At 39.2% G+C, this 24,100-nt stretch overlaps 1 protein-coding gene across 5 annotated transcripts in view; it reads left to right on the top strand.

Annotated features, from left to right (window-relative positions):
• Positions 1–24,100, top strand: part of LOC105011238 (glucocorticoid receptor) — an 81,645-nt gene that overhangs the window by 10,035 nt on the left and 47,510 nt on the right. The gene's annotated exons all lie outside the window — the stretch shown is intronic.

Raw genomic sequence — 24,100 nt, 5'->3', positions numbered from 1 at the left:
ACGATTTTGTCACTACATCAGTGAAAATGTGCAGTTCTACAATTGATTGACTGAGGCCAGAATATACGGAATGTGTAATTGAGCCCTTGAGCAAACAAGGTGTCTTTTTGCTATGCTTCCCTGCTGTTACTACTCATTCAAATATAAAAATGGTTACAGTTACATTTATTATTGCCTATTTTTCCTTTAATAGCTCATTCAAGGTCACATTGTTAGGCCTCATTGTACCTTTATCAGCACACATTGTTTTTATTAACTGAGTAGGATACTGGAAATGTTCTTGAATGCAGAAACCAACAGTTGTTTCAGAGCTGACTACTAATTGAATGGTTGAATGAGCTTTATTATTTAAGCCTTGGTAAGTGGGGATCAGGCAAACAATTGTTTTCCACAGATTTTTGCAAATCTAGACTAACTCACCAGCCTTAAAGTAGGTTGTTTGTTCAAGTGACAAAACGGAATGATATGTCAGAATTAGACATAAAAGTCAAGTTTTTTTTATTTTGTAGCCATCCCAGTTCTATGTTGTGTATTGGAGGGGGGTGGAGGGGTCTGTGTGTGTGTTGGGGGGATGGGGGGTTGCCACACAATATTTCCCCCTTTAATTCTGCAGCGTGTTGTATTGATTCTGTATGCTAATTGGTATATATTAAGTATTGTATTTGCTTTTTACTGTTGAGGTACTAGTGACAGATTGAAGTTTTTAAATTGTTTCTGCATAAACTGTTGATCATTTTAGTGTGTTAAACAAGATGCCGTTGACACTGATTCTTGGCAATACGTTTTCCCTAATGACTTCTCAAACCTTGCGCGCATGAATACATGAAGTGAACCGTACAGGTAATGACTTAACTGCATACATTTCTCAAGTATTGTGCATTTATTTGATGACAATGCTCTTTAGTTGAGGGTAGGAATGCAGGATACCTGTCAGTCAAGCTGTTTCTTTTTTTTTGCTCTGTCACAGGATGGCTTGTTTACTGTAGTGTCAGTTAACATAGAACCACATGATTAATCTAGATGCCGATCAAAGCTGCTTTTGTCAGGACTGCACAGAAGCCATGTGTTTCCTACGTTGTTGTTGTTGCAAACAGGGATTGTATGAAACACCTGTTGTGAGTAATAGAATTGAGCTGCTTTGAATCCACTATGCATTACTTTCATGTGGTCGTGAGTGTTGATGACTGTGGACGCACAAGCCTTGGCGTTTGTTTTTTGGAATACAGATGAACTGCCTTGTTTAGGCCTGAACAAATGTTATTGACATGTACATGTATTGACTTTATCTTTTTTGCCTCGTTCAAATCTTTTCTCGTAAAACTGTCCACTCAAGTTACCCCCCCCCCCTGTTTTGGTTTACCCTTTTTCCTTCTCAAATTCAGTTTATAGAATGAACGGCCATTTAGACTACACAATGGCTTAAAGAGGAAGAGGAATGTCAACATGTTTCCTTTTTTTCCACTTTCTGTGCATGTCATTCATTCCCCTGTTGTTTTGTTGCAGAGAAAATGTCTACTTATGAATGCAGTTTTCCCCCCCAGTCCTCACTTGTAACTGACTACAATGCAATAGGATAATCTGTAAAAACTGTTGTGCAATGCTCAAACACTCTAAATCAGCTCGTATTAGATCTGAATCTCTGGATTTTGGGTAATGACTGCACCAAATTGTTTTAAACTATATTACAAATCCAATCTGGTCTTTTAGATTGAGGGCCAAGGGCGGCTGCACAGAGGTAGCTCAATAACTTGAGCGACGTCCGTGTCAAAGATTTGGCTCACGTGCCAAGGGGCTGGGTAGATGAAAAATCCACCAGTCGCATGTCTTTTACTAGCCGCATGGCCAAAATAATAAATTGCCGTTTTGTTGCACAGAACTCATGGGCTCCGCATCTTACAGTAGCCAGCTTTGTGCCACCCCTTTATCTCCAAACCTCCATTTCTCACAAAACATTCTTTGTGATTTGTCCCCCTTTCCATCTGTGTTGTTTTTTTTTTTTCTCCAAAGGTTTGCTTACTCCAGGTAAATGTCGCCAAATAACAGCTATTTAATGAATGGTCAATAGTCGTGATGGGCAGTATTTTTGGTGAGCTGGTTCTTCTTGCTCCTTTAACCTGAAACTCACTGGCTCACTAGTTTACAATACATTTTCAAAAACTAAAAACGTACTTGAGGCTTTGTGGTCATCTTGCTAACGTAGTTTCCAATCATGGTATCTTACTCTGAGAGTAAAGAATTACGCTGTTTTGCCTTTTTCCATGGTTTTACAGGAATAAATATGAACCCATTGTATAGCTACCTGTCTAATTAAAACTAAAACGTAGGCTGACACATTTACAATAGCTAACTTTTAAACGTAAATAACTTGGTACCATTTTCCTTAACTGCATGCATATTTTCTCATGGATGTAATGGATGGACTTCAATGTATTTTTGTCATATTCTTCTTGGGCGGGCCGTTTTAGCGTTTAGGCTACCTGCTGAAGGGTTTCTATAGCAGAAAAATACATGGAAATTAAGGCACCAAATGAACGGCTCCGTTCGTGAACGACCAATCACTAGTAGCTATCAGCAGACTGGTGGCAGGTGAGCAATGTGGAGTAGCTGATGTTCTGTGTGGTAAACGGTGCCACCGAGACCCCGTATGTGGCTGGCAAACGAGTAACTTCTAGAACATATTGGAGCCATGATGACAGGTTTCAGGGTGCTCAGTTGTGTTAATCTGAGTGCATTTATTTTCCTTTCAGAGCTCATGAATGCAAGTTTCCGCTGTTACTGATAGATCATGCTACGAGTGTCAGAGTTTGCAAATATCTATATTTCTCTGGGGGAAAAATGGTTCCCCTGTCGATTTCAGTAGGGAGTTTGTCTGTGAATTTTGTCTACTGGTTTTCAGTGATGTTTTACTGTTCCCTATTACTCCTGATTAGTTTCTATATTTGACAGGTTCTTTAAACACACTGAACTTGTGGACACATTTTGAAATTATAAATGTAACTGCTCTCCTGGACTTGCACATCCGGTTTCTTCTCTGAGACCAGCCACCCACACATTCTGGGTTGGTGTGTTCGACAGAAATCTTTGTTTCATGTTATTTATTTTGCCAGTTTATGTTATGATGTTATACTTTAAGAGGGGTAGTGTGTATTCTATTGGTTTTTAGGGTGTTATGCAATCAATAAAATGTATTTATAAAGCCCTTTTTACAACAGCAGTTGTCACAAAGTGCTTTACAGAGACCCCAGGTCTTAAACCCCATGGAGCAATCAACAGTAGTGTTGGATTTCAGTGCAGTTGTACATTTTAATTTATATCCTGCTCTGCACATGGCCTTTTAAGAGTTACTGCTGATCAAATCCGATGCTTAGTAAATATGTAGACATGAGGTGAACAGAGCATGAACAGAAATGTCACTTCAACTGTATAGTGCTGCATGCTACAACTAGTGGATAATGTCTTAGTTTTCATCCTTTGTCCCCTGGTGCGGTGTATTTACTTAATTTTTCTGTCCTTTTGTGTCATAGTTTAAGATAACCTAAACCTGCCCACCCACAGCTTTGTCTTCAAATTCAGCGTAGCATTGGTGTTGTAACTTTCAAACAACAGGCTGGAGACTTGTACCGCAGTACCAATTGGGCAGCCTCATCCCAGTGAGCTTGCTTGGTCCACTGCGTGACAGTGATATGACCAGTGCACCGTTCAGGGACCCTCATTTTCTGACCTCAAATGCTTTTAGGATATGTACTGTCGGGACTTTGCATGTTGGAAAGGTGTCAGCGAGACCGCCGGAGGGAAATATCCCTGATGGACTTACGTCAGTGTAGAACTCTGTGATGCATTACCTGTCTTTACATCTCTACTGTTTAGCCAAGGAAATTCTGTGTCCTCCTCCTGTATCCTATATACATTGGTCTGAGGCTTATGCTATTAATAAAGAGAGAAAATGTGACTTTGGTAGGGTTACTGGCAAGTTCAAAAACTTCTGCCTCGACCTGGGACCTGGTAGAACCCCAGGAGTGTGTCTGCGAGTGGAAGCAGACTGACTCTGGTCTGGTAACTGGGATATCTTCCACACCACTTAGGATGTAGATCCGCTGTTACAGACATCTGGAATGCTAACGTCCTCTCTGCCCTCCTACAACAGGAAAAATTAGGTGGGGGTGAGATTAGAATTTACAGGCTGTGTTGCAGTGTTGTGGGGCGCGTGGGCGAGCATTGCCATGGTACCTGAAAGAGCTTCAGCTGCCGCTGGATGGTGAGTGTAAGTGATGGCATTTTCATCCTCCATTAGTTTACAGGTACATTGTCGCAGTTCTTGTTCATCAGTTTGATTATGGAATGGTATCTACACTGTTATAAGACATGTACACAGTTGCCTGACTGTCCACATTCAATATTTATTCTTATTAACATTACCATTCCTGCAAATATGTATAAGTAATGATCAACCTCACTCGTAGTGCCTCAAGGTAGTGTTGGCTGGCATGTGGGTGTCAAGCTGCACTGTAAAATGTCTTTTGAGAATGTTTTGTGGCACAAGGATTCACAAACCAAAAACAAATGTGTGCGCCGATCGTTATCTTGAATTGTAGTACCTAATCTGATGTCCCAGTTGCTGATGACCTTAAACTCAAATTATCATTGGAAAAACAATGTAAATAGCCAAGAAACAGAAGGGTAAAGTCTCCCTCTAATCGACCAACCCTTTCTCTTACTCATGACTTATTAAAGGACACTTTCCCAATTTAAGCTTAGTCTGTATTTTTCATATGAATGCCATGTTATTTAAGGGTGAAGACCTGGCGTGGTTAATCATGTTGCAAATACATTTTGAATGACAGTTTGCTGGAGCCAGGATATTGAGGGTTTTACAACTTGTATCAAGATGCATTTGAGTGATCTTGGATCCCTTGTTTTTCTGCCCAGAATCAGAATGATGCTGAGGATGACTGGTGGCTGGAATTAAGTTACTCTTAACCTAGTTATCTTAAGTGTTCAGGCTTAGGTATCATGTCACTTTTTTTTATATACAGATTTAGCTTATGTATTGTGAAATTCTACATTTAATCTTTTAGTGGAGTGGAATGTTCCATCAGCAAACTTGTCTGAAGAAATCCTTTACACTTTATTTCATGTTTTGCTAAACCAAGCTCCTCTTGGTGACAATAGTGAGTCTCTCACTAGATTAAGAACCATGTTGTCAAATTTTTGTGCTTGCAGGCATCTGAGTGGCATGACTGGCTTGTTTAAATTCATGCTGAGATGTCTGCCCTGGAAGTAGGGTTGCTTGTTAGTTTTTAGCTTACTTGTACTTATCTGCATTGTGTTAACCCTTATTATAGAGGTTTAGCAAGGTTTAAAAGTATTGTTCCTTGAGTTCGGTACAGGTTTTACAGAATGTCACCAGATTACTGCAGGTGTGTTTGACAACCTGAAATGCCTCCCTATTTACTGTTCTCTAAATATTGCTAGTATTGACCCATTAAAGTTATTTTGCAATTGCGTAAATCTCTTGCTTTGCTATTTTTGTGCCTATTTGGAACCAGAACGTTGGCAATTCTAGTTTTGTTGTAAGACCCTTACTGGTTGTGTAACTTGCTTAGAGAGAGAATTTCTATTTGGTGTAACCTGACTACTTTGCTTGTATTTTATACTTTAAACTGGTGCTACTTGTTAGTATCAAGCCAACTTTTTTGCTAGATCCAAAATACGGGGCTCTGCTGTGAAGGTAGTTGGACTTGACTAATTCAATGAGGTTCTGATTTAATAATGGTCGTGTATAAATCACTCCATGTCATTTATTTTCCCTTCTGGGTTATGTTTAGCATGTTTTTTCAATTGGAAAATCAATGTAGTATCCTGTACAGGCTTAAATTTCAGAAGCAAAAGGAGTTTAAGAAATATTGCATGTCTGCTTTTCTGTCTTTCCATTTACCAGGATTCTGTCATGTACTTTTTCAAGTCTCATTGTTAAGATTTGGTTACTGGAGATGGATTGCTCTGGTCAATTTCTTTAACTCAGGTTCGTTACTTTCTGGTAAGGAAATAAACTGCCAGGATCAGGGATAGTTTTTCTTTATGGTTCTGGCTTATTGCAATTGACATTAACAGCTGCTGGAGAGAATTATACTTGCCCTCTTCTAGTTAACCCTTTAGACTCCAGTAAAGTTCTAGAACACTGCTATAGATGAATGAGAATTCTCAAAATGTACTCACACGTTTCAATATTTTTTTCAAGCAAAGGTAACCAAGAAAAAAACAGACCAAGAATAAGAGCAAATATGTTTCTATAATTTGACACCACATTTAATTTTGAATAATATAATTGGAATGCTGCTGAAGTGTGTTGTTGCCTATTTCCCAAAAACAATAGAATTTTCTGTTTCAACATTTGATATGTTGTCTTTTCAATTAAATATAGGGATAAATGATTTGCACATCATTGCATTCTTATTCTTATTATGGGGTGGTACTGTAGGTAGATAAAACAACATGTCGGCCTGTTAAACATACATTTCAAAGAACAAACATGACATTTTAAGATTTTGGAACGCATCCATGTTTGTTTTGTCATTTGTTTGAGGTGAAAATGTCTGGTAAAAATTTTGAGTGGCTGGTAAAATTTGGGCATCCACAAGTCACTGGCTGGTGAACCAAAAGGTAAATGTCCTACCCTGCCTGCCTCATGGATTTATTAGTGTGCCAAGTGTCATGGCATCCACCTGTTTACCACAATATTCTGATATCATATCAGAATATTGATTTATATCACAGATTTAAATGGGGTAATTGAGCACATGACTGTCTTTGTCTACTGGCCCGATTATTACGTCTTACTGGCCCCGGGTCAGTGGGTCATCGTTAATGTTGATCCCTGGGTATTACTCTAAATAGGCTAAAGGTATGCTTGTTAAATCCAAGTAGGCTTAGTAACCTCACATCTTGTAAATACTGAGTACATTTGGAGGCTGCTTTTACAGTAAAAATGGGCAGTCCAAAATCACAACATAAATCAATGTTTTTTCTGCGTGAGCCTGTTAACTGTATTTTAAACAAACTGCTAATTTTGTCATGCCATACTGCTTTGTCATGTTGTTTTTAAGACTGCATTTCCTCATGCAACGTGTGCTGTTCTCACGCTACATGGCTTAGGGTGGCTGACTGCCTCCTCTTGTCCCCCCCCTCAAGGGCGCTCTATGCTACTCTTGTACTCCGTGATAGTCAGCCTCCACCCAGAGTATTTTGGGGTATTGACCGTACTGTATGTCTGGGAATTCCTGTCTAAATGATACTGCTGTGTTTCTGTGAGGTCTTCATTCACGCTTGATTGGCAGGTTGGATTTATTGTTGTCATTACCCCTTTGCCAATGTATTTTTATCAGCGGTTACTGAACCGGTCTGACATAATGATTAACAGGGCTCGGAGCACTAAACCGAGACGCACCAATCTTTCCATAGGAACCTAGTCCAATGCCAGATGCTGTAAATCCCCCTTACCTCTATAATTCACTATTCACTCCTGTCTCTTACATAGTGCTTGAGATTACTGCCTCCTTTTATTGTACAATGTCATTTCTGGATGGGGTTAAAAGTACTGTGGTAAATCAGTACTTTTACCCCATTGTTTACTTTTTTTATATTTTTTTGTAGATTTTCTAGGTCATATTTTGTTGTGGAAACTTCCAGATATTGGTAGTTCGAGGCACGGCCTTCTGAGGTAGCCCTTGCCACATGTTCAGTAGAGCCCCCCCCCCCAGAGTTTTGCAAGTCTGAAGACCATTCTGTCGAAACTGTATCAAGTTTCTGTGCCGTGCACACGTATCACTTGATTTTGTCAGGATTTTAAGGCCAAAAAACCTGCGTGATATGTCTCGGACATGCTGCTGTAAATTAAAACGCTATGGTTATGATAATGCAGATTAAGAGGTCTATCTAGTGTTTTATTCTCTCCCTCATGATGTAAACAAGCCCCAAGTGTGCCCATTGTTGCCTCAATCAAGGAGGAATATTTTTAAGTCTGCTTACCGGATGGTCTTTAAAAATGATTATTGACAGTGATGAGGAAATTTGGTACCCAATCAGGATTCCACAAGATTGCAAACGTCCATTGCTGAAGCATTTACACCTACTCAAGCAAGTTTGCATAACATAAGACTGTTTAAACGCTCTGAAAAACCACCTGATTTAATGGAAAGACCAGACTACAGACTACTTATCTCTTCTTACACCATTCAAGCTACATTCTTTGAAACAAGTATACTGGTCCTGATTAAGTTGCATGTATTTTTTTATTTTATCTTTTGTGGTTTTTAAACATTTTAACTTTTAGTACACATTTTAATACACCTCAGGAACATTAGAATCTCTCAACCGGTCCCATTGTTGAAAGCTGCCATTAGTCCAACATTCTATAGATTTTAGTCTGTCGTCACAAACCAGCTACTTTTCACTACTTCAACTACTTTGACTGTTATTATAAGCAGTCATTCAAATTGTATCACAAAGAACGACACCTGTCAAGCATGGTGGAGGCAATGTGATGGTCTGGGGGTGCTTTGGTGGTGGTGGTGTTGAAGTGGGAGATTTGTACAGGGATCTTGATGAAGGAAGGCTATCACTCCATTTTGCAATGCCATACCCTGTGGATGGTGCTTGATTGGAGCCAATTTCCTCCTACAACAGGACAATGACCCAAAGCACAGCTCAACAATTATGCAAGAGCTATTTAGGAAAGAAGCAGTCCGCTGGTATTCTGTCTATAATGAAGTGGCCAGCACATTTGCCAGATCTCAACCCTATTGAGTTGTTGTGGGAGCAGCTTGGTCTATATGATATGTAAGTTCCCTTAAGCCAATCCAACTTGTTGGAGGTGCTTCAGGAATCATGGGGTGAAATTTCTTCAGGTTACCTCAACAAATTGACAACTATAATGCCAAATGTCTTCAAAGCTGAAATCGCTGCAAATGAATCATTCTTTGATTAAAGCAGTAAACTTTAAATAAAAAAATCATTACTTCTAACCATGGCTATATTTCCTATTCAAACTCATTTTGTCTATGTTTTCGTGGAAAACAAGGACTTTTGTTAGTGACCCCAAACTTTTGAATGGTAGTCTATGTACATGTTCTTAGCTCCTGTAATCTGAAGTCAGAAAATTATTTTCAAACTAAAGGTACTTACATGTTAGTTACGGTAGAAAACACAACATGAAACGTTTTTGGAGACTCCAATATGCAATACTTTCAGAAGCCGATAGACAGAAATGTATGCACTAAGTCATACTTCTTAGCTATAATATCTGGAGATGAGGAATTTTGTAGTTTTTGCCAGACTGCATAACCGGAGCTGGCCAAGAAGAGTGAATGTCTCTGACCCACTGACTACTACTATTGTTAAATTGCATGGTGGTAAGAGACGCGGACTGCCATGTGTGCGACCGGTGTTCGATCCTTGCCTCCGACAGAACAAAGTATGCACTAGGATTTGTTCCAGTTTAACAACAACTTTGCTGGCTACAAGCTTCAGTAGGTACATTATAGTAAACCTAAAATTAAACTGTTGGTGGTTATATTGCGACTGTTTCTGGTGGATTTTCAAAGTATGCATCTGTGTGTGCTTTTTGGGGTAATATAGACCACAATCCCTTGCGCTGTAAAAGAGGATGTTTCCATGGTTCTCTTGTCTTTTCACTTGACAGTCAATTATCATCACCTATATTGATAGTAATTGTATCAATGTCATTCACGAATGAAAGAAAAATTTACGTTGTTCCATGTGTTCTTCAGGAAATAGCTTTGGCAGAGTAAAGTCCATCTTCAGTTGCACTACAAATTGCTCAATTCTTATGACTATTCCAATTAGTAAGTTTGTAGATCCTAGTAAGCCTGTTACTGGCTTACAAGCTGTTGAAATGGGCAGTGACAAGCCATACAGTTCATAGATTGCTACATCTGGTGGAAATAAAAGTAATGTTAGTCAGTTAACCACAATACTCAATGGTGTCTAGCGTAATATTCAAACTTGGCCTGATGTTAATCTATGTCAAAATGGTCTAATGTCGAGACGCAATTTTGACTGTAGTATCTCCCAATTGGTTCCGACAGTAATCTCTTTCCCATTTAATGCGTTGAATGTTGTGTATCATCCCTGTAATACCAGCTGTTGGTTTGGTTGTCATCTAATATAAGGGACTCGTTTCGAGAACTGTTTTCACAAATTGGTTTAACAATGTAGGACACAGCTTAGTGGTGTAGTGGTTAAAGACACAGCGTGTCACATACACCCTGGTTGGAATTCAGCCCGGGCGGCGAAATGTATACCTTCTAATTGCGTGCCGGCTGAACTAGGTTTTCTGGTTTCTTTTCGTGTTCCACCACTCTTTACATTGTGTACTATCTTCCTCCTACTACCTGCTTCTACTTCTATATTATTACAGTTTCTACTATTTCTACTGATAGCTACTGTTAATATTGCTACTTTCTACACTGTCAGCGGCCTGCATAAACCAATGACGCGACAGACCCTCTAAGAAACAAAGCTTTTCTTAGAGGTATTATATTTGAGTGCCAAAAATAAGAAACTTGAAAAGCAAATACTTTTGGATATTAGAACATAAAAAAAAAAGAAGCATAATTGTGAAAGCGTATGTTTCTAGAACAAATATCCTTTCACAGAAGGCTAAAGAGGACTTATTGCGCCAAAAACATCAGCATTATGAAAGTGGCATTCAATCTGCAAAGTATTTAGCAAATATGATTAATAATCGTTCCGCACATAACCCTGAAATTAAAGATAAAGTAGGTAATCTATTGAATTCTACTGTAAAGTGTTTTCTGACTTCTATGAGGACGTGTATACTTAATTAATTCATATTTTTTGCATATTACTCTGCCAAGAGTGATAGAACAAGAGAAGGTACAACTTAATATAGAAATAACTATTCAAGAGATTAGTGAAGTGATTGAATCTTTATCATCGGGGAAGGCTTGTGTATATAAAACCTTTAAACAATGTTTTTCTCTATTATTAAAAAAGTTTGACCATTCACAATCTATTAAACAGTTGCCGAAGACACTACAGTTAGCTACAATTAAGGTAATTCCTAAGGAAAACAAAGATCCTGAAGATCCAGCTTTGTACAGGGCCCTTTCAAATTATTAGCTATTCACCTCAAGTCTGTTATTCCCTCTCATGTCACCAGATCAAACTAGATTTGTGCAAGGAAGGCAATCCTATGCTAATGTCAGGAGACTCTTGGGAATGCGTCAGCATGCTAATAATACTGAATTTGATGCTCTAGTAGTTGCACTAGATGCAGAAAAAGCATTTGTTAGAATTTAATGGGATTATATGTATAAAGTATTGCAATGTTTTTCAATTGGTGACGTATTCTTTGACTGGGTGAAGTTAATATATACTGACCCTCAAACCATGGTATCTATAAACGGCTTATCTTCCCAACCTTTTTTTATTTGGAGTGGCCCTAGACAGGGATGCCCACTTTCATCTTTGCTATTTGCTTTAATTATGGAGCCTTTAGCTGACTGACAGACTGGAAACAGTAGAACTCATAAAATAGTGTTATATGCTGAGGACGTTATAATGTTTATTTATAATCCAAGAAAGTCTGTCTCCATTAATTCAAATAATTACCAAATGTAGTTATTTTTCAGGATAAACTACTGTAAATCTGTGGCATTAACACTTGGACATTTTTGCATGACCAAAGATATGAATTTCCCTTTCCAAGTGAGAAATAAGGACTTTAAGTATCTTGGAATCTATATCACAGGTGACAGGTCAAAGGTGGTACTCCAACCCTCACAACCTCAGGCTTTGCTGGACGCCCTTCTGTGATATACTTTAAATAATATCTGGCCACTTGAAAAACAAAACTATTATAATGTTAAAACTGCCCTTTTATCCAGGTCCACTTGAGCAGCTAATGCACACACATGTTCTCCTTAATACAATAGCAACCAAAATAACAAGCAATAAATCTATTCTTTACATATTAACCTGTTACATATTTTATCTTTTTTATTAATTTTTTTTTACAAATATATAGTATTTTACCCTCATCATTTTTGTTTCCTTTGTCATGACTTGTAGACTATGTAGGATTTAAGTCAGGGATGGGGCAGTATTTTTCACTGGGGGGCCACATTGAAAATGCCAGAGAGCATTGCGGGCCAAATTACTTTTTTAACCAACATGCTTAAAAGACACAGCATACCTAACTCTGTTTACTTGCATATTATATTTATGCATATTTATATTCCATGCAACACACTTTCATAATCTAACTTAATTTAGTTTATACTGTTAAAAACAGTTATTATAGTAAGCAAAGGCCTTAGAAATCCCTTTTCATGGTTATTACTCAACGTAAAAATTGCAACACATTTGCCGTAAAATTGTATTTTGACTTAACAGAGTAGGCTATATTACAAAGTATATTGTTGCAACAGTTATTAGGGCAGGCGTATGTCTATGAAATCACTTGAAGATTTTCACTCAGTGCAAATGTTGGTATAATTGCCATTATCTAACTTCATACAGTATATTTTTTGTACTACGTGCTTTTAACAACAGCTGTTCCAGTAGCCCAGACCCAAGGAATCAACTTGTAGGGCAACTCAATATGAACCGGAGAGCTTCATATGGGCGTTGACAATTGCAGTCAGGAGTAATTTCTGTTCAAGCAGTGTGTGGTACTGCTGCAAGATGTTCGTCAGTGAGGCTGGATCTATACTTGGACTTTTGAATTGAATTTCTGAATGTTGAAATTTAGCATTGGGTGACAGTTTTTGTATTTGACTGTATGCTTACTCTGGAAGTGCCTCTGCAAATTGTAATGTTTAAAAACTGTGCCGTTAGCTTTACATATTAACCAAGTTGCTTAACCTGCAACATTTGTAAATGTATATATTTTTTCTGTCCATTATATATTTAAATGCCCTGCTTTCGTTATCATCTTTTCTTAGACAGGCTCATTTTCAGATATCGCTAGCCATCATTTGCATATGTTATGAACAAATGAGAACTTATGTGCATTGATTGTGGTGATGGTCCATAGCTACTTATCATAGCAATGCAATTAGCTTGTTTCAACTTAGTAGTATGATACTACTGGGAGTGCCACAAGACTTTTAATTTGAAATGAAATACATATGCAGAAATAAATGAAGTAATCTGCAGAGCTCTTCAAGTATTTATATTTTTTTAAGTTTTGGATACATTGCGGGCCACATAGAATGACTCAACCGGCCAGACCCGGCTCGGGGGCCTTATCTTGCCCAGGTCTGATTTACAGTGGGGAGAACAAGTATTTGATACACTGCCGATTTTGCAGGTTTTCCTACTTACAAAGCATGTAGAGGTCTGTAATTTTTTGTCATACGTACACTTCAACTGGGAGAAAGGGAATCTAAAACAAAAATCCAGAAAATCACATTGTATGATTTTTTTAATAATTAATTTGCGTTTTATTGCAATAAAATGCAAATCTATGGTGGAAAAACCTTTTGGATGTGGTTTCTTATGGAGAATGTCGAGTATACTAAGAAGTAATGTAAATTAATTAATGAGTAACTGGACACCAATTGTGAACTATTTAGGTAAGGACATGTTAAATCAGTATTTCTCAACCCTGCGCCTGGACACCTCCCTGCCCTGCATATTTTAGATCTCTCCCTGCGCTGTCACACCTGATTCAAATGATCAGCTCATCAAAGTCCTTCATGAGGACTACATCAGGTATGTTAGGGCAGGGAGAGATCTAAAACATGCAGGGTAGGGAGGTGTCCAGGCGCAGGGTTGAGAAACACTGTAAATAAATGAGACAAAGAAGTTGTCTGAACATTTTCCACCTTTGACCTATAATGTGAACAATTCAATTGAAAAACAAACTGAAATCTTTGAGGGGGGGAGAATAAAAATATAAAACTCACTATAACCTGGTTGCATAAGTATGCACACCCTTAAACTAATACTTTGTTGAAGCACTTTATTACAGCACTCAGTCTTTTTGGTTAGGAGTCTATTAGTATTTTCTCACTCTTCTTTGCATTAGCACTCCAAATCTGTCCGATTGCGAGGACATCTCCTGTGCACAGCTCTCTTCAGATCACCCCACAATTGGACACAATTCAGGTCTGGGCTCTGGCTGGGCCATTCCAAAACGTTAATCTTCTGGTGACGCCATGCTTTTGTGGATTTGGATTTGTGCTTTGGGTCGTTGTCGTCCTGGAAGGTGAACTTCCTCTTCAGCTTTCTAACGGATGCCTGAAGGTTTTGTGCCAAAATTACCAGGTATTTGGATTTTTATTTTTTTTATTCCTTCGATCCTGACGAAAGCCCTGGCTCCAATTGAAGAAAAACAGCCCCAAAGCATGATGCTGCCACCACCATGCTTCACTGTGGGTGTGGTGTTCTTTGGGTGATTTGCCGTGTTGTTTTTGCGCCAAACATACCTTTTGGAATTTATGACCGAAAGGTTCAACCTTGGTTTCATCAGACCATAACACATTAGACCCCTCATGCTTTTGAGAGACTTGATGTTTGTGTTTGCAAACTTCAGCCAGGCTTGGATGTTTTTCTTTGTAAGGAAAGGCTTCCGTCTTGCCACCCTATCCCATTGCCCATTTATATGAAGAATACGGGAGATTGTTGTCACATGTAGCACACAGCCAGTACTTGCCAGAAATTCCTGCAGTTCCTTTGACGTAACTGTAGGCCTCTTGGAAGCCTCCCTGACCAGTTTTCTTCTCGTTTTTTCATAAATGTTTGAGGGATGTCCAGTTCCATATTTTCTCCACTTGATGATGACTGTCTACACTGTGTTCCATGGTATATCTAATGCTTTGGAAATTCATTTGTACCCTTCTCCTGACTGATATCTTTCAGCAATGAGATCCCTCTGATGCTTTGGAAGCTCTCTGCGGACCATGGCTTTTGCTCTGAGATGCAACATTCTGGGAAATCTTCATTTATGGTTTAGCAACAATTTAAGTCATAAACTTTGATTAACAGAGTTCAACTTTGATTAAGAAATGCCTAGAAATATTTGAGTAAAAATGCCTTAGGTTTAACAGTGTTGTGAATTAACTTTATTCGTTCACACTGAAGCCCCTGATGAGTAGTTGCTAGACTGGTGGCCCTCTATAGATTAGGCACTGCCCGCTAGCGTGATCGTTGAGATCAGGATTTCATCATGCAGATGGGACTGTCGAAATACAGCCACATACTTTGATTTTTTAAAGTATTCCATTTCCACTCATTAGATTTTTGTGCTTATGCTGTACAATCGGCTGCTTCCCTCTAACTTTAAATTAATTACCTTTTTGTAAAAACATACATCTACTCGGATTCCACCACACCCTTATTCGTATTCCTTCAGATCCTATCGAATACAAACTTTTCACTGCATGCTATATGTTGCATTGAAACTGAGAAGACAATAGAAGAAAAACGCCAATGCCAACTCTGTATAAAGCAGTTAATGCTGTTAATGTTAATGCTGGTACTGATAAAGGTTTTAGAACACTGTGCGTCAGTTTGTTGCGTATAGGGCTGCAAAGCCACAGAACAGTCAGGGTGCCCATGCTGAACCCTGTCCACTGCCGAAAGTGCCTACCGTGGGTACATGAGCATCAGAACTGGACCACGGAACAATGGAAGAAGGTGGCCTGGTCTGATGAGTCCCGTTTTCTTTTACATCACGTGGATGGCCATATGCGGGTGCTGCTTACCTTGAGAACACATGGCACCAGGATGCACTATGGGAAGAAGGCAAGCTGGCGGAGGCAGTGTGATGCTTTGGGCAATGTTCTGCTGGGAAACCTTTGGTCCTGCCATTCATGTGGATGTTACTTTGACATGTACCATCTACCTGAGCATTGTTTCACGGTGTGCACGGTATTCCCTGATGGCATTGGCATCTTTCAGCAGGCCCTGCCACAAAGTAACAATGGTTCAGGAATGGTTTGAACAACACAACAACAAGTTCAAGGTGTTGGCCCCCAGATCTCAGTCCGATTGAGCGTCTGTGGGATGTGCTGGACAAACAAGTCCGATCCATGGAAGCCCCAAGGTTACAGCATTTAAAGGATCTGCTGCTGACGTCTTGATGCCACAGCACACCTTCAGAGGTCTAGTGGAGTCTGTTTCATGTCCATTCCAATGTTAATCTTGTCTGTTTTTTTTTTCACAGACAAGATTAACTATATTGCCGTATACATTTGAATTATGGCTTTTATTGTGCTAAAGAAATCTGAGTGCTGTCAGCATAATATCCTGCTGCAAAAATAACGCTAATGAAGCCTCGAATGGTCATCACTCGTTATCGTCACCTATATAGATAGATACTGTATTGGTCCTTCACAAATGCCTAGTTAGCTGTTAAAACGGGCAGTGGCAAAAGAGGATTTGTTCAGGATAAACAAAAACCTCGCTGGCTACAACCTTGAGTAGATACGTTATGGGAAGCCTACAATGAAACGGTTTACTATATTGCGACTAGTTCAGGTGGATTTTCGAATTACGTCTCAGGATTTGTTCAGGATAGACGAACACTTCACTGGCTACACGATTCTCTCGTCTTTTCACTTGGCGAAAAACTCTGTTATTGTCACCTATATTGATACAGTAGTTATTGTATCAATGTCATTCACAAATGGCTAAGGCGGTGTTAAAACAGCCAGTGGCAAAAGCCATATAGTTCATACATGCTATTTGTAGTGAAGGTAAACTTAAGAAATGCTACTCAGTTTAACACAATATAACAGGGTCTAGCGACATATTACTTGCTAATAAGCTTTTAACATGGCCAGTGGGAAAAGTCACACAGTTCATAGATAGTAAGTTTACCTCCTCCAGAAATAATAAGAAACGTTACTCAGTTTAACACTAGTTAATGGAGGAGTCTAAATATTCAAACTTGGCGTGTTGAAAATAATATAATGCGAAGAGGTTATATACAAATGCCCAGCATATGCACAGTTTGGTGGTGTAGTGGTTAACGAGAACGCCTTTCACGTATGCGACCCAGGTTCGATTCTCGAGGGGGCAGCCACGATTAACACATTTTATTGCGGGCCCTTTGAACTAGGCTTGCCTGGTTTCTTGTTAATCACAGCTTTCTTGAGTCTTGGAATGCTCTCCACCAGTCTGTCACATTGCTGTTGGGTGACTTTATGCCACTCCTGGCACAAAAATTCAAGTAGCTCGGCTTTTTCCTCTTCATCAAATTCCAAAAGTTTTCAACGGGGTTCAGGCCATGACAGGGTCTTGATCTGGTGGTCCTCCATCCACCAAATCAATACCCTGTTTGACCTGATTGAACTGGCTGTGTGGTATGGAGCATTGTCCTGCTGGAAAAAACAATTCTCAGAGTTGGGGAACATTGTCAGAGAAGAAGGAAGCAGGTGTTCTTCCAGGATAACCTTGTACTTGGTTTGATTCACAAAGACAAATCTGCCCGATTCCAGCCTTGCTGAAGCATCCCCAGATCATCACCGATCCTCCACCAAATATCACAGTGGGTGCGAGACAGTGTGGTTTGTAGGCCTCTCCAGGTCAGTCTAACCATTAGACGACCAGGTGTTGGGCAAAGCTGACTCGTTTATTTTACCTTACTCCATTCCTCTATGGTACAATCCTTATGGTCTTTTGCAAAGTTCAGCCTGGTTCTTCTTTGCTTCTCATCGATGAAGGGCTTTTTTCTAGCTTTGCACGACATTCTAATGAGTTGATGATCACCTGAGTTGATGATCACCTCGTTTTCACCCACTGCCAGGCTGTAGCTTTGTTGTCCCTAATATCTGTTGCTTGACCATGTTCTGCCAGTAAAGCCAGAATTTAACCCATCTTTTCCTCACTCAAAGCTTTTCTATTCAACTCTTTGTCATGCTGAATAGTTATTTTTTTAATTCAAATTACCTTTAAGGTACTACTGGAGCTGTTTTTACTATCCAGCCAGTCCTATTGCAAGAGGATAGTGATGACCACTGCAGTGGTTTTTATACTTTTCCTTGTTAAATTAGATCTGGCTCAGGTAATCACAAACAGTACCTCATTAAGTAGAATGAGGTGTGCCTGTATTGGAAATTAACAGACACCGGAATGGAGTGGCTGCCATACATGTAGAGATGCTGATTTAAGAAAAATTAGGAGCGGCCTCTTCATTTTTTCCAGAGCTGTATGTACATATAGTTAGCAACAAAACTTTTAAAGGGTTAACCTCTAATCATATTGGCCTGTGTGTTAGAAATTTTTACCCGTGAACCAGTATAACATATACACCGATTATGACCACATTATGACCACCTGCGTAATATCGTGGAGGTTCTCCTTTTGCCGCCAAAACAGCCCTGATCCGTGGGGATCAGGGCAGAGCTGAAGTCGTGCAAAGCTAGAAAAAAGCCCTTCATCGATGAGAAGCAAAGAAGAACCAGGCTGAACTTTGCAAAAGACCATAAGGATTGTACCATAGAGGAATGGAGTAAGGTAAAATAAACGAGTCAGCTTTGCCCAACACCTGGTCGTCTAATGGTTAGACTGACCTGGAGAGGCCTACAAACCACACTGTCTCGCACCCACTGTGATATTTGGTGGAGGATCGGTGATGATCTGGGGATGCTTCAGCAAGGCTGGAATCGGGCAGATTTGTCTTTGTGAATCAAACCAAGTACAAGGTTATCCTGGAAGAACACCTGCTTCCTTCTTCTCTGACAATGTTCCCCAACTCTGAGAATTGTTTTTTCCAGCAGGACAATGCTCCATACCACACAGCCAGTTCAATCAGGTCAAACAGGGTATTGATTTGGTGGATGGAGGACCACCAGATCAAGACCCTGTCATGGCCTGAACCCCGTTGAAAACTTTTGGAATTTGATGAAGAGGAAAAAGCCGAGCTACTTGAATTTTTGTGCCAGGAGTGGCATAAAGTCACCCAACAGCAATGTGACAGACTGGTGGAGAGCATTCCAAGACTCAAGAAAGCTGTGATTAACAAGAAACCAGGCAAGCCTAGTTCAAAGGGCCCGCAATAAAATGTGTTAATCGTGGCTGCCCCCTCGAGAATCGAACCTGGGTCGCATACGTGAAAGGCGTTCTCGTTAACCACTACACCACCAAACTGTGCATATGCTGGGCATTTGTATATAACCTCTTCGCATTATATTATTTTCAACACGCCAAGTTTGAATATTTAGACTCCTCCATTAACTAGTGTTAAACTGAGTAACGTTTCTTATTATTTCTGGAGGAGGTAAACTTACTATCTATGAACTGTGTGACTTTTCCCACTGGCCATGTTAAAAGCTTATTAGCAAGTAATATGTCGCTAGACCCTGTTATATTGTGTTAAACTGAGTAGCATTTCTTAAGTTTACCTTCACTACAAATAGCATGTATGAACTATATGGCTTTTGCCACTGGCTGTTTTAACACCGCCTTAGCCATTTGTGAATGACATTGATACAATAACTACTGTATCAATATAGGTGACAATAACAGAGTTTTTCGCCAAGTGAAAAGACGAGAGAATCGTGTAGCCAGTGAAGTGTTCGTCTATCCTGAACAAATCCTGAGACGTAATTCGAAAATCCACCTGAACTAGTCGCAATATAGTAAACCGTTTCATTGTAGGCTTCCCATAACGTATCTACTCAAGGTTGTAGCCAGCGAGGTTTTTGTTTATCCTGAACAAATCCTCTTTTGCCACTGCCCGTTTTAACAGCTAACTAGGCATTTGTGAAGGACCAATACAGTATCTATCTATATAGGTGACGATAACGAGTGATGACCATTCGAGGCTTCATTAGCGTTATTTTTGCAGCAGGATATTATGCTGGCAGCACTCAGATTTCTTTAGCACAATAAAAGCCATAATTCAAATGTATACGGCAATATAGTTAATCTTGTCTGTGAAAAAAAAAACAGACAAGATTAACATTGGAATGGACATGAAACATAAAATGTACAGACAAGATTAACTACATTAACTTTTATATAGTTCAATGATGGCTTTTATTTTGAAAAAGAATCTGAGTTATCACTTCCAGCATAATATCCTGCTGCTAGAAGAACAGTAATGAAGCCTCAAATGGCCATCACTAACGATAAGTGATTATTATTTTCAAAATATATTTTTTTCAGTTTTATTGTGATTCCTTTTATACACAAATTGGTAAAAGAAACATTCTGAAGTTTATTTTAGCAAGTGATTTCAGAAAAAGTACTAGTACAATACAATGCAACTAGTAAACATATTTGAATTACATTTTATTTTAGGAAGTGGAGCTGGCGGAGAGAACTCGCTCTTTCTTACTTCAAGTATTTCGTACAATACATTCCCTGCGGCACGGAATAGTTTTTCTGCAACAAATGGATCACTTGTACAATGTGCATCTATTTATGGTGGATTTTTGAAGTATGCATTCATGCATGCTTTTTGGGATAATATAGGCTAGATCATAACCAATTTGGCAGTAAAAGAGTAGGGTTTTCCACGGTTCACTCATCTTTTCACTTGGCGAAAAAGTCAGTTATCGTCACCTATATTGATAAGTTATTGTATAAGTGTCATTCACGAATTAATAACTAACCTTTTTGTGCCATGATATGAAATATCTTTGGCAGTGTCTAGTTAATCTTCAGTTTCACTAGCAATTGCTAAATTCTTATGACTATTCCAAGTAGTAAGTTGGTACTAGTAAGCTCTTTAAAAACTGTCAGTGGCAAAAGCTGTACATTTTATAGATGCTATTTGTGGAGGTAAACTTAAGAAATGTTAGTCCGTTTAACACAATGCTTAATGTTGTCTAGAAAAATATTCAAACTTGGCATGATGTTAATGCGTGACAATGTTGTCTAATGTCGAGATGCTATACCGACATTGGGCAAACTTATTGCACTGTGGTGTAGTGGTTAAGGACACAGCCTCTTAGTAGGCAGTCAGTGAACATTGAAGTGGCACCTGTGAACTGTTTGTACTGAACCATAGTAGTCACTGCAGGATGGTTGGAACACTTTCTTTAGTTTCATATATTTCTTGCTCTACTTTTGTCATAGTGTACATAAAAATATGCATGCATCAATTTCTATGCTATTGTGTTACAGTTCATAAAAGGAAATCAGTACTTAACATGAATTAATTTAGCTCTAATCTCTGGAATTAACATAACTGGCAATACAGGTTTGTGCTAATAAAACCTAGGACCAAGAATTAACATGTAATTTATATTTTTGTTCAGTGTAAAATTATCCCCAAAACACTGTGAAACCCTTTTTGTATAATTCAGCGTGTCTGCATAGCATCAATTATTGTATTAATATACACTTGATTGCCTTACCACTCACTCACCTACTCTTTCCTTCCAGTCACTATGAAAATATTCAGTGTTTTTACTGACTATCATGCATACATGCTAGTTCCAATATTATCCATAGAAGGATCATTGACCTCCATAAATACAATGGCAAATGACAGATGGAGTTGGGCAATATGAATGAGGAGAGTGGCCCTTCCATTCTGTTGTGAGTGACCCACTTAAAGTTTGAAAGAAGGTGAGCTTGCCTTTTTGGGAGATGTTGAATTTTGCACATGGTTGTTAGCAGCTGGAAACCGAATGGTTTGTACCAGGTTCTAAGGCAGGACATATCCCTGTTAAGCATCCCCTCAAACCAAGCTAATGCCTTTTTGCTTTATATTGTGTGATTCAAATGACAGTCTATTGACAGTACATATATTGAAGTCTGATCAACATTTTTGTATTCCTCTGACCATTTTGACTTTCAAGTGTGACAAGTTTCCTGTGTCTGTGAATGGTCTCAAAGTTTCATTGCTATATTGCATTGTCCCACAATATTCAGTTAATATTACGTATGCCTGAATTTATATTTTCAGCCATGGTTTTTGGATCAACACACAAAATCCACTTTCGGTTGACACGATGGTAAAGCAACCATGTTCACAAAGGAAGCAACTAATTTAACAGGTGCAAATTGCAAAATTGTTTCTTTTGGTTTCCGGTTTAGCATTTCTTGTACCTTAGCTTCTCCCTAAGCACCAGATTTTATGACATGGGCCTTAACTGAATGTGTGCTTTGCTTTGTGTTTCTGGTAGACAGACAAAAGTGCACATATCTGTGTCAATCTAGGTTAACAGATACGTTTTTGAAGTGAGATGTGTTACCCAGTATCAAAAGCAATGTGTTTATCGTATATCTTACACAATCTTAGGGGGTACAAAGCATTGGCTTAAATGCAATCTCAGAAAGACCAATTGCGATGTTGTGAATTGTTCTGTTTGACACTATTTGACTCAATGTCTTGCCTTGATAAAAGTCTAGTTTTTTTGTTACATAAATGTAAATTAAATGTCTGAGAATTCAGCAGTCTGTCTACTGTTTATCTTTCTGAATTACTCTAGTGTTATGTTCAGCAGACTTTGTGTATATTGCTTTCTGCATTTAGAAATGACAACAGTTTATATACAAGTATTTGATACACTGCCGATTTTGCTGATTTTCCCACTTGCAAAGCATGTAGATTTGTCATTTTTATCATAGGTACTCTTCAACTGAGTGACGGAATCTAAAACAAAAATCCAGAAAATCACTGTTTGATTTTTAAGTAATTAATTAGCATTTTATTGCATGACATAAGTATTTGATACATCTGAAAAGCAGAACTTAATATTTGGTACAGAAGCCTTTGTTTGCAATTAGAGATCATACATTTCCTGTAGTTCTTGACCAGGTTTGCACACACTGCAGCAGGGATTTTGGCCCACTCCTCCATACAGACCTTCTCCAGATCCTTCAGGTTACGGGGCTGTTGCTGGGCAATACGGAATTTCAGCTCCCTCCAAAGATTTTCTATTGGGTTCAGGTCTGGAGACTGGCTTAGACCACTCCAGGACCTTGAGATGCTTCTTACGGAGCCACTCCTTAGTTGCCCTGGCTGTGTGTTTCGGGTCTTTGTCATGCTGGAAGACCCAGCCATGACCCATCTTCACTGCTCTTACTGAGGGAAGGGGGTTGTTGGCCAAGATCTCGCGATACATGGCCCCATCCATCCTCCCCACAATGTGGTGCAGACGTCTTGTCCCCTTTGCAGAGAAGCATCCCCAAATAATGATGTTTCCACCTCCATGCTTCATGGTTGGGATGGTGTTCTTGGGGTTGTACTCATTCTTCTTCCTCCAAACACTGCGAGTGGAGCTTAGACCAAAAAACAAAAATTTTGTCTCATCAGACCACATGACCTTCTCCCATTCCTCCTCTGGATCATCCAGATGGTCATTGGCAAACTTCAGACGGGCCTGGACATGTGCTGGCTTGAGCAGGGGGACCTTGCGTCCGCTGCAGGATTTTAATCCATGACAGCGTAGTGTGTTACTAATGGTTTTCTTTGAGACTGGGGTCCCAGCTCTCTTCAGGTCATTGACCAGGTCCTGCCGTTTAGTTCTGGGCTGATCCCTCACCTTCCTCATGATTATTGATGCCCCACGAGGTGAGATCTTGCATGGAGCGCCAGACCGAGGAAGATTGACAGTCATAATAATAATTCTATTTGATATTGTTTTATCTCTTTGATAGTTTATTCAGGCAGTTCGTGTGCTGATTTCTAGGAACTAACTCTAGCCAAGTGCAGTATTGCACAAACTACATACACGTCTCCATACTGAAAGCCCACAGCCTTTGTTGTTATCATATTGCAATAGGCATTGCTCTGAATTGCAAATTCTAGGAAATTGTTTATCAAATTTTTTCATTTGTTTCCTGATTAGTGTAAAGGTAAATATATTTCTGTCAATGGAAGTTGCTTAATGCAAGACAGTATAGTTTAGATTTTGTAGATAAATGCTTTGCTAAGCAATGGGGTTGCCAAAATATTTGTTTTATTTCCTCAATTTTATTGGCTTGTTATTGAACTTCCAGCTTTCAGGATGTAAATGCCCAAATGGGGGCAGTAGGCCATTGTGCTAAATGTTTAGTTTCCTAAAGGAGTCATCTTTTCAAGTGTGCTGATGTTTTGCCACTTTCACCTATTCAGGCGGGAGTGAGCAGAGCATCTGTTTTTTTGGCTCCC

This window comes from Esox lucius, chromosome 7 (assembly GCF_011004845.1).
Source record: "Esox lucius isolate fEsoLuc1 chromosome 7, fEsoLuc1.pri, whole genome shotgun sequence".
NCBI classification, from domain to species: Eukaryota; Metazoa; Chordata; class Actinopteri; order Esociformes; family Esocidae; genus Esox; species Esox lucius.
Note: the sequence above shows the minus strand (reverse complement) of the source record. Positions and strands in the feature narration are given on the sequence as shown.